The sequence below is a fragment of the Elephantulus edwardii genome, unplaced genomic scaffold (assembly GCF_000299155.1).
Source record: "Elephantulus edwardii isolate Elephantulus edwardi_28Jun2011 unplaced genomic scaffold, EleEdw1.0 scaffold00265, whole genome shotgun sequence".
NCBI lineage: Eukaryota > Metazoa > Chordata > Mammalia > Macroscelidea > Macroscelididae > Elephantulus > Elephantulus edwardii.
In genome coordinates, this window is record NW_006400015.1 from 3,017,099 (window position 1) to 3,027,299 (window position 10,201).

Sequence of the window (10,201 nt, forward strand, 5' to 3'; positions counted from 1 at the left end):
CATGAAGACAGGAGGCAACAGACTGGCCTTCAGCCAGAGCTGTCTTCTCAGAACAGACCAGGCTCTGACCTAATGTGCTCGGTGTGCATGAAGTACAGGTTTAGTAGTGATGGCCATGGTCTTGATCGATAACCATGAGCTTGGAGTTCAAATCATCATCTCTGCTGATGGCACCCTTGGAACACCAGAAATAAATGTAGTTTTGAGCGTACTTAGTGTTGGCATCTCTGGCAGTTGTGAAGATCTTGAACCAGAGCATGGCATTGCTGTACATCTCAGGGACACAGTGTGGTGACTGACTGCCAGTTACAGGGAAAGCTTGGAGGGCAGCGGTGAAGGTCATGCAGGCCGTGAACACCACCTGCTCACAGTGGCCGTGCAGGGCACAGTCGTGAGCACGCCAGGCTGTGGGCAGCATAAAGGTGATGTTGATCATCTCTTGGGCCTCCTTGCCTGAGAGTCCGATCTGATGGCTGAAGATGGTGGAGTCCAGGTGGGGGACCCTTTGAAGGTTCCGAGTGGGTTCAGGGTAGGGTGATGGCAACAGAGATGTTGACTGGCCGGAGACATTGAGGGCCTGGGGAGATGCCCCCGGCCTGCCCGCCGTACTTTCTGGAGTAGTTGTGTCGTTTGTTAGGTGTTTCAGCCCTTCGTTCTGATACAGAGAAGTCCAGGTCATTGAAGAGCAGCAGGAATGTGTTCCAGTTCTATCATTCCAGGGGACTTGATCTCCTTGACCTTGGAAAAACAGCCCAGGGTCAGGAAAGCGATGGTCATGGTGCTAACACTGATCATGAAGACCACCAGGGGCGGCCGGCTGCTGACCTACAGCTTCAGGCTCTCCAGGGGTTGACAGTGAACATTCTTCTGATCTACCCTGCCTGGTGGGCAGTGGCCCCTGGCCTGGCCGGCATCGCTGGGCACCATCCTCCTCAACTCACCGGGGGCAACATGCGCTGTATGGGCCCAAGGTGATGACTAGAGACCACAAATTCCTTTTTTATGGAAAAAAAACAAAAACAAACCAACAAACAAAAAAACCCCACACAACTCCTGTAGTAAGTTGTAACAATGGAAAACGTGTAAGTCGGTGGAGGGGACTTAGCACCCTACAAAGGCATGTGCCTTACAAATGTGTGGTTGCACCCGCTTGCCCTAAGCTGCATGGCCCCAGGCCCCTGGAGCTCAGTTGGCAGGGACTGTCTGGCCAGGCCCTGGGCTCTGGTCCTCCTGTCTGCCAGGGTTCACACAGCTGCCGGCCCTGCTGAGCTGTGGCCACTGGAGGTACGAGATGGGCAGTTGGATCCCAGGAGACTCACAGCCTCAGAGTCACCGTGGAGGGCCCCTGGCAGGCCCCTGGCAGCTGGCATCACCCATGGCTGTGAGCTTGGGTTGAATTTAGTTGTAAAGCTCTGCGAGCAACCTTTTTTGTTTGTTTTTTATTTTTTAAAATTAACTTGAATGAATGTTTATAGAAATTTTGGATTTCTGTACATTCATTGTTGCATTTCTCTTCCTGCCCACCGCTCCCCCCACTTCGCTCTCCTATTTGAAAAGTTTTAAAAAAAAATATTTCATTGGTATAGAATCCCCCCTCCTGCCCTGAGTACACTCCACTATGCAACTTTCATTCAGGACTCTTGTGATAACCATAATTCCCTATCACATATCGCTTTCAAACTGTTCTCTCCTCATGTATTTCAATGCAGTATACATAATTTATCCAGTTTTTCTTTGTCTCATTCTACAATAGTGACACCATGCAGCACCTGTCCTTTTGTGCCTCCGATATTTCACTCAGCATAATGTCCTCCAGGCTCACCCATTTTGAATAATATTGCATGAGTTCTTGTTTTTCAGTGCTGCATAGTATTCCATTGTGTGAATATACCATAGCTTCTCTATCCATTTGAACCTTTTTTTTTTTGAGAATGAAAATAGTAATGAAATGAAAGCAACATCCTAATTGCCATAGATTGAGTTCTGACTTGTACAACTCTTCCTCCATTGGATTTCTGGGAATGTACTTCCAAGGGAAGGTTGTCCCTCTTTGCACTGTGGAAACTGGTAGAGCCACACCCCCCGAGCAATGCAGCTGAACACATTGCACCCCCAGAACTTGTCAATCAAATGAGGAAGACACAGGGAGAGAAATGGTTCCTACTCAGTAGCGAATGTTGTTTGAACTCTGAATGCTGTGGTTCAACTTAGATTTTACAGGACAGTCTTCATATTCACAGCATCTAGAAAAAGGCTTCCTTTAAGCAATTTAAAGCTATATTTTATGAGTAAAGTTGGTACTAACCATTGCTGAGAATTCTGTGTGCTCTCCCCTAGGGAGAGGTCCCTAAATGGGGGCCATCATGCGGTACCAACCTAGGGAGGTGACTGGTGCACCCCGTGAACTCCAGGGCTTGAGGCTGGCACAGTCCTCAGTTGGCAAACAGAAGTTCTGATACTGCTATAAGAGGAAAATAAAAGTGTATGCTAGTTGTTAAAATATTTTGTTAGCCATGTGACCAAAAGGGATATAAAAATATTTTTGTCCATTTTATTGTAATTTGTAATTTACAAATTGTGTCCAGGGACAGCATACCATAAATAAAATGAAAAGGCATGCCATAGACGTAGTAAAACGATGTAAAATACTGTTCTTACAAGGAAAATATTTTTACTAAATAAACTAGCACCACCTTTGAAGATTTCATAAAAATTTAGTAAACATGATATAAAAATGTCCTGTGCTGTTAGTATTTTAAAATATAAGTTGACATAATAATACACTCTTATTTACCTATCATATGGAAAAATTTAAATCTTACCTTTTATAACCCAGGTTTAAATGTTACCAAAATATTTCAGAAATCATATCTGTAAATTCCTTTTTTAGATGGAAATTATCAAACATAAAAATCTTTATCATACTTGACTTAACATACATAATCTATACTGAGGAATAAATTCTAGAAAAAAAATTTGTACAATATTTATCTACAAGAGTTTTTATTGTTAGATACCTATGCCTCATTGTGACCGAGTATTTACCCTAAAATATACAAAGCAATGATATCCTTGGAAAAACAGATTTCCAATAATGGCTACTTAATGAAGGGATACCCCAAACCTCATTTGTTCTCAAGACTGTAAATCATTTTAGCATTAAGAAGCAACTTCTCTAGACTGGCTAATCATAGTCTGAAACTACTGATCCAAATAAGAACTTCTAACTCTTTAACTCAGATCAGCTTTCAATTTTAAGATAAAAATATTTATCTTAGATTATAATTAGCAGAAACTTCTATGTTTAATAAAAAGGGAAAGTAATTGCAATGATATAAGTCACTTTCATATCTAATCTACTATTGGTCACTTCTGCAGTTCTTGAGGTAACAACAGAAGAAAACATCACATTTTCTATGTATTAAGAACTTAAAGAGAATATCCATGTTCTGATTTCCAGAAATAGTCTACAAAATTTACAATGGGCAGTAATAGAAATACTAGGCCTGGGAATGCTGATATAATTCAATATGGAAATGGAGCTGGATTCTAGAGATAGGAAGCTGCTTCTCTGGTCATTTTATGTTTGTAAATGATTCGTGGTGATTAAGTAAAGATACTTAATATTATGGCATTTAAATTCCAGCTAAAGAAACTACACAGATGAAACGCAAAACGTGGTCATATATACCTAGTGTTTATTTTGAGCTTTCTGGTTGTAAAATATAGACAGTGATAAAATATAAATCCTGCGTGCATTACCCATTGCAACTGAGCTCAATTTTTTTCGAGTGTCATTTCGAGTTCCCTGTTGCCATAGCTCCTGCTAAGAAAATTCGTTTTTCTAAAAGATTTATAAATAATGATTGCAATATTTTTAGCTCTTTGTAGTGAAATACAATATCCAATGCCTCTGAGAAGAATATAAATCCAAGCGCCAGGGAGCCATTCAGGTCACACTTGAGTCTTGTTACAAGTAGGGCAAGAAAAGTGCCTCGCTGGTATCCATTACTGTTGGTGCTCCGGCCCACTCGAAAGATAAATCCCGCGTAGTTCGGCTGTGAAGACGTCTGTAGGACTGTCTCCACGCTTTATGTCTGCTCTTGTTACTCCGTCTTGTCTAACAAAGGAGGGTGCTATTTATTAACCTTTCTCTTGTCCCGGGTTGCTTATTTTCATCATGTTTTTGAGAACAAAATTAAAGCAGTTAATCTATCTCAACATGTTTTACCACGGCATGCAGTCCTAAAATCTCTGAGAAGTGAGGAGATTCCAGTTTTTATTTTAACAGAGAAATGCCTTTGTTCATAGTGGTTAAGCATAGCATGTTTTTGATCCAGGCTGCAAATTATTATTTATGGCTTATTATCCTCTATTTTGCTTTCAGTTGATATCTAAAAATAGAGAAAATGTCAAGAATGTTTAACAATCAAATTTCCTATACATCTACCATCCTGACCTATTGTTTATGTGCTATTGGGTGGGAACTGACTCCTAGCTGACCCTCCACCAGGGTCAAAGGCTGTAAATCACTTAGGATGAGATTACCCATCCTTCTCTCACAAAGCAGCTGGTGGATTCAAACTAGAGGCCTTTGGGCTGGCAGTGCAACTCCTTGCCATTACACCACCCGAGTTTCTTACCCAGGCATAGAGAAATTACTATTTATAAATAACTGATACATACACATATATTCTGGGTCATCTTTTTGTGTACTGGGTATACGCATACATATTAGCTGGTTAGTGTAGGTTGTGTTGTAATAACACAACCAAAAATAATGACTGGAGACAAGTTTCCTTCTCACTTGGATCTGTACTGTCTGCAGGAAAAGCTTGCTTCCTTTTGATGCACAGACACTGTAGGCTGTCAGAAACTCAGCTTCCTCAATCACTGGTGGCTCAGGAAACAAACCAGCGCTCCCTAATCCCAAACCTGGGGAGGCTGGAGGGCATTCGCCAGAGCTGGTCACAGGCCCTGCACAGCTGTGAAGGGTGAGCCACCGTCTCCCTCCAGAGCAGCCAAAACGAGAAGGAGAGCTGTGGGTTTACTCGGCGGAGATCAGCTGTGAAAGCCGTCCATGCATGTTTCTTCCCATTTTCGTTTTCTTGTTCCTTCCTCCCCCATCTCTCAGAAATGCAAATTGTAACTTCAACTGTGAGCTTCCTTATGCTCTGGCCAACGCTGTACAGCAATACCAAGGTCCTTGCCATTTTCTAGAAAGAAACCTGCGGCATCTGCTCAATGGCTCTCGGATTCCTCCATTATATGTTTCTTAGAATTGGTTTGGCTTTGTGTGGTTTTTCCTTTCGTTTTAGTGATAACCTGTTATCTGTCCTAACTTTGCTTTGAAAGGAATGAACCATAGCCTGATCACAGTACTTGGTGCATCTACAAGGAGTCTAATGAATTGCAGTTTATTTTCATTTCTGTCTTGATATATTTTTAATTGATGTATATATTAAGAAGCTTCATCCGACATTCTTTGGACATGTTGCAAGGAGGGACTGGTCCTTGGAGAGGGACTTCATGTTTGGGAGAGTGGAGGGACGGCGCAGTAGAGGAAGACCCTCGATGAGATGGATCGATTCTGTGATTGGAGTGGTGGGAATGAGTGTGTTTGAGATGGCGAGGTTGGCACAGGATAGAACGGCGTTTATGGCTCTTGTACATAGGGTCGCTATGAGTCACAAGCGACTCGATGGGCACATTAAAAACATAAATTAAGTGCTCAGACAATGTTCAAATAACTCCTAGCTGACCATCCAGCGAGTTTTCAGGAGGCTGTAAGTCACATGGAGGAGATGGTGGGTCATCTGCCTATGAAGCTGCTGCTGGGTTCACGCCATCGGGGTTTGAAGAGTGCAAATCTCTCTGTACTGAGACAGATTGCAACTAGTGATTGCTTTGAAAAAACCACCTAAATGGAGCTCAACTTCTATTTCAGTATGCCACAATGCTAGTAAAAACAGTCAAAAGAATTGTGGTCATACAAGTTTGAACATGACATGTTAAAAATAGATTATAGTGAAATGTTACAGCAGTCATTTAATAGTATGTATTGAATAATACATGATTATTTTTCTTTTCTAAATATTTGTATTGAGATTTGTAAGCAAAATTCTTTTGCTCTAAATGACTAGAACACATGGAAACCCTGATGAACAAGTCTGTGTGAAGAATAACATCATTTTTAAGGCTGTTGCCTTCACTGCTAATGAATTAATGTAATGAGAGGTAAGTAAAAGAAGACCTATGTAAATCTGACAAAATTAAAATCTACAGGTTCTTAATTATTTTTTAATTAATGGTGTTTTAACAGTACTAAAACAAAATTTAGGCAAGAGTTTCCATTAATACTAGGACTTTCATAATCCAATTAACATAACATTTTATATTGAAAACACATTTCTCTTTTTTCTCTCACAAAAGTCAACTTGTAACAGCAAATGAGTATGAGATGTGACATATTTTTAGTAGACACAGGACTTCTATAAATTGCCACATAACAAGGATGTGACTGAGGATTTAGGTGTTCCTAACCCCAGTTGTGATAATTTCAATTAGCTCATAAGGATGTGAGAGTTGGACCACTAATAAGGAAGATCAAAGAATTGATGTGCTAGAATTGTGGTGTTGGTGAAGAGTATCTAGTGTGCCATGGATTACCAGACCATGAAAATCTGCCTTAGAGTAAATACAGCCAAAGTGCACTTTTGAAGTAAAGACTTTGTGTCCTCTACCTTGGGCCAGATGTCCCTGAAGATAGAGGAGCCCAGGGGAGCAGAGGGGAGGTGGGATGACACTGTGTCTGTAGCGACAGGCTGGAGGGGAGGTGAGATCGAGAGGGTGACAGTTAGCCCTGCAGGATTTGGAATGGGAGGCAGTACATAAGGTCCCTATGAGTTAGAGCCAAGTACACAGAAGCTGACAAGAACAACAATATCCTTTATAGAGAGGTGGCCGTGTGTTCCATCACGGTGCAGTCGACCCACAGCCGATCCTCCTCCAGATTTTCAGAGGCAGTAAGTTGCATGGGAGGAGATTGCCCACCTTTCTGCTGTGGAGCAGCTGGTGGATTTGAACCATCTGCCTTTGCATTGCCAGTGCATCTCCTTACCGATAAACCACCAGAACTCACCAGACAAGTGTTAGAAAGTTTTCATTTCTGTAGTATATTTTTAGTTCTGCTTCTATCTCCCATCCATGAAATAAAATCTCAAATGACTTTGCTGTTCTAAAAATTTGTGGCAGCTGTTTAATATCATCTATTGGGAGTGCTAACCTCAACTCATTCAGGAGAACATAATGTACAGTTAGCTATGACAGGAGAGGAGAAATGAGGAACACAGCCCAGCTGCCATGTATGACATATCAACAGAGGATTAAGGGTGCTTAAAATTCACAAAAAACCATGACACGTGTGGACACTTCAGAGAGCAACTTCAGAGCAGAGGGACAGACGCTCCGATAATTCAGGATAGTTCAGGGACCTGGGGGACAGATAACAAAAGGATACAGCATGAAGCGAGGAAAGAAGGCATTCTGGTTAGGGCTCGTAATGCGTGCTGAACTTAGTAAAATTGTCTTTTTAACTATCCACATACCTACAACAAAAAGCCCTCTGCCAGTTAGCAGAATCTAACTGGCTCACGGTGACCTTGCAGCACTCCAGTGGGATTTCTTAGGTTATAACTGTGAGAGGAGATTGTCTCTTCTTTTCCTGGGGGGAGCGGACAGTCGGGGTGAAACTATTGTCCCTCCAGTTAGCAGTCCCAGCAGGCCATGTGTCCTGATATCAGGGTTCCTGAAATAGCACAGAGCAGCTGATAGTGTCATCTAACACTGTGAGGTGCCCTTGCGCCGGCCATGGCTCATAGTGACCTATGGACAACAGAGAGGAAACTTTCCCATCCTGTTTCATCCTGTGATTTATAGCATGCCAAAGCCCTTTGCTACAGTCACTCTACCAGCCTAAGTGTCTTCCTCTATTTCAATGACTCTTTACCTTTCCCCAACATATTTTTGACTATTTTATTTTTTAAATGTTTTAAGTTTATTTACAAAGTTCAAATACATTGTTTTTAAGAACAAATTCTTTCTGTTTCCCTCACTCCTCCAATCAAATTGTACAACCCGGTGATTAATCTCCCCTCCCCTGCACATCCTCATCCCTCTGCTTCTAGCCTCTCCCACCCCTCCTGGATCCTTATGCTCATTCTACAATGTTGTTTTTTATGTACAATATTTATCCTTGTAGGACTGGGTTAGTTCACTCAGCAAAATGCTCTGCAATCCCTCCCAAGTTAGATAATAATTTACAAAGTTATCGCTCCTGCGTGCTGCATAGTATTCCATTGTCTGAATATACCATAGTTTCTCAATCCATTCATTTGTGGTTGGACATTTGGGGTGTTTCCATGTTCTTGGGATGGTGAATAACGCTGCTATGAATGAACATTGGTGTACAAATGTGTTTGTGCCTCAGTTCTCATATTCTCAAGGTATATTCCAAGTCGTGGAATAGCTGGGTCATACGGAATTTTTATGTGCTTTGCAAAGAATGGGCAGCTTCTCGTAATGTACTCCAAGTATGTTAGAGGAAGCTTTGGCGTCACTGTGTCTAAGGTCCACTCTTGGATACACTTGTTTAAGGAAAGATGGTTCAGTCCATTGAATTTGTTGAGTCTGAAAGATTTGTTTGGCAGCCTGGTATATTCAATACTCTTCTCCACCATTGTAATTGAAAGACACATATTCTTCAGGCTTTCTTACTGTATCAGATGCATACAAAACAATTGAAACATACCATTCCGTGGAACGGGTGCATGTTAGTGTTTACACTGATAGCCTGGCAGTTGAGCACTTTGGAGAGGTCCATGACAGCAGGTTTTCCAAGTGCGGTGTGTCTTTTGATTTCTTGACTGCTGTTACCATGAGCATTGATGTGGATCCAAGTAAAGTGAAATCAGTCAACGTCGATGTTTTCTGGTCTGTCACTGTCATCATGGTACCGACTGGCCAGCATTCTTGTCCTCCTGATGCTGAGAGATATCTTTTGTTGTTTACAGCTGGTCCTGGTCGCTAACATCAAGGACCCCAGGCCTGGCCTCCTTTGTTGCCCGATTTCTCCCCAACAAAGAGTCCAAGTCACAGATCACCGCCTTGTCTTGGATAGAATTTCATCACTTCTCACCCTCATGTAGTCTAGAAAATATTTATCGTTTCTTATGAGATTAAAAAACTTAAAATTTACAGATTGAAATGACAGGGACAAAAATAGATTTAATAATAAAAGTTTTAAAACGAATGTAAACATCATATAGGCAGTTACAAAAATGGTCTCCATGTTTCTGAGTAGAAAATAAAAGCAGAGAACTCGGGTTGATACCTTGTTTACATAGTGTTCATTTCTATTGACTTCTTAAAAAAAATACAGGCGAAGATAACTGAAGAAGTAGAAACAAAGATCAGATAATTTCTCTTTGTTTCATAACATCATTGTTCTTTTTTTTGTTTCTTATTGTTTCCTAGAAGAATTAAAAGATAAATGATCTGTGAAAAAATTGCCCCAAAAAAGGCTAGAGACACTTTCAAGAAAAATGATAAATTCCAAACCATAAAAAGTACATAAAATTTCACATAAACAATGATTTACTTTTGTGCCTTTTAAATATTGACTTAATTGTTTATCAAGCAGACTCTTAACCCAAATCTCATTTTATATTCCTTGAATATGGAATCCAAAAGTTATGTGAGAAATAGCCCTTTCTCATACAACCTCCTGAGCCCCAATTTTCAGTAATAAGACTGCACTTTAATAACAAATCACTAAGTGGACAAATATTTTGTTCCATGTACATTATCATTGGTTGGCAATACAGTGAGAAGTTGACTTGTCAGTCATGCATTAGGAAACTTATGGCTAATAGAAGTGCTAATCAGGGCGGGGTGGCAGTTACAGGGATCATGGTAATCATGTGGCACAGAACACAAGCATGGATATTTCCATTTGTGCATAAATCCACATCCTGTGAACGGTTCATTGACTTAGACTGTTTCCATAATCAGGCTTAGAAATACTGGACTATTGGTTCATTATATCCCAGATTTTCCTTTTAAGAACAGAACATTTACCTTGTACCAATTCTTAAAATATGAACTAACTGTAGTAAGGAAAGAAAGTTAAAAAAAAATGAAA

General features: G+C 40.8%; 1 pseudogene; it reads right to left on the bottom strand.

Moving 5' to 3' along the window:
- Window positions 1-47: 47 nt before the first annotated feature.
- LOC102851505 lies at window positions 48-927 on the bottom strand (annotated as a pseudogene).
- Between the last annotated feature and the right edge of the window lie 9,274 nt (window positions 928-10,201).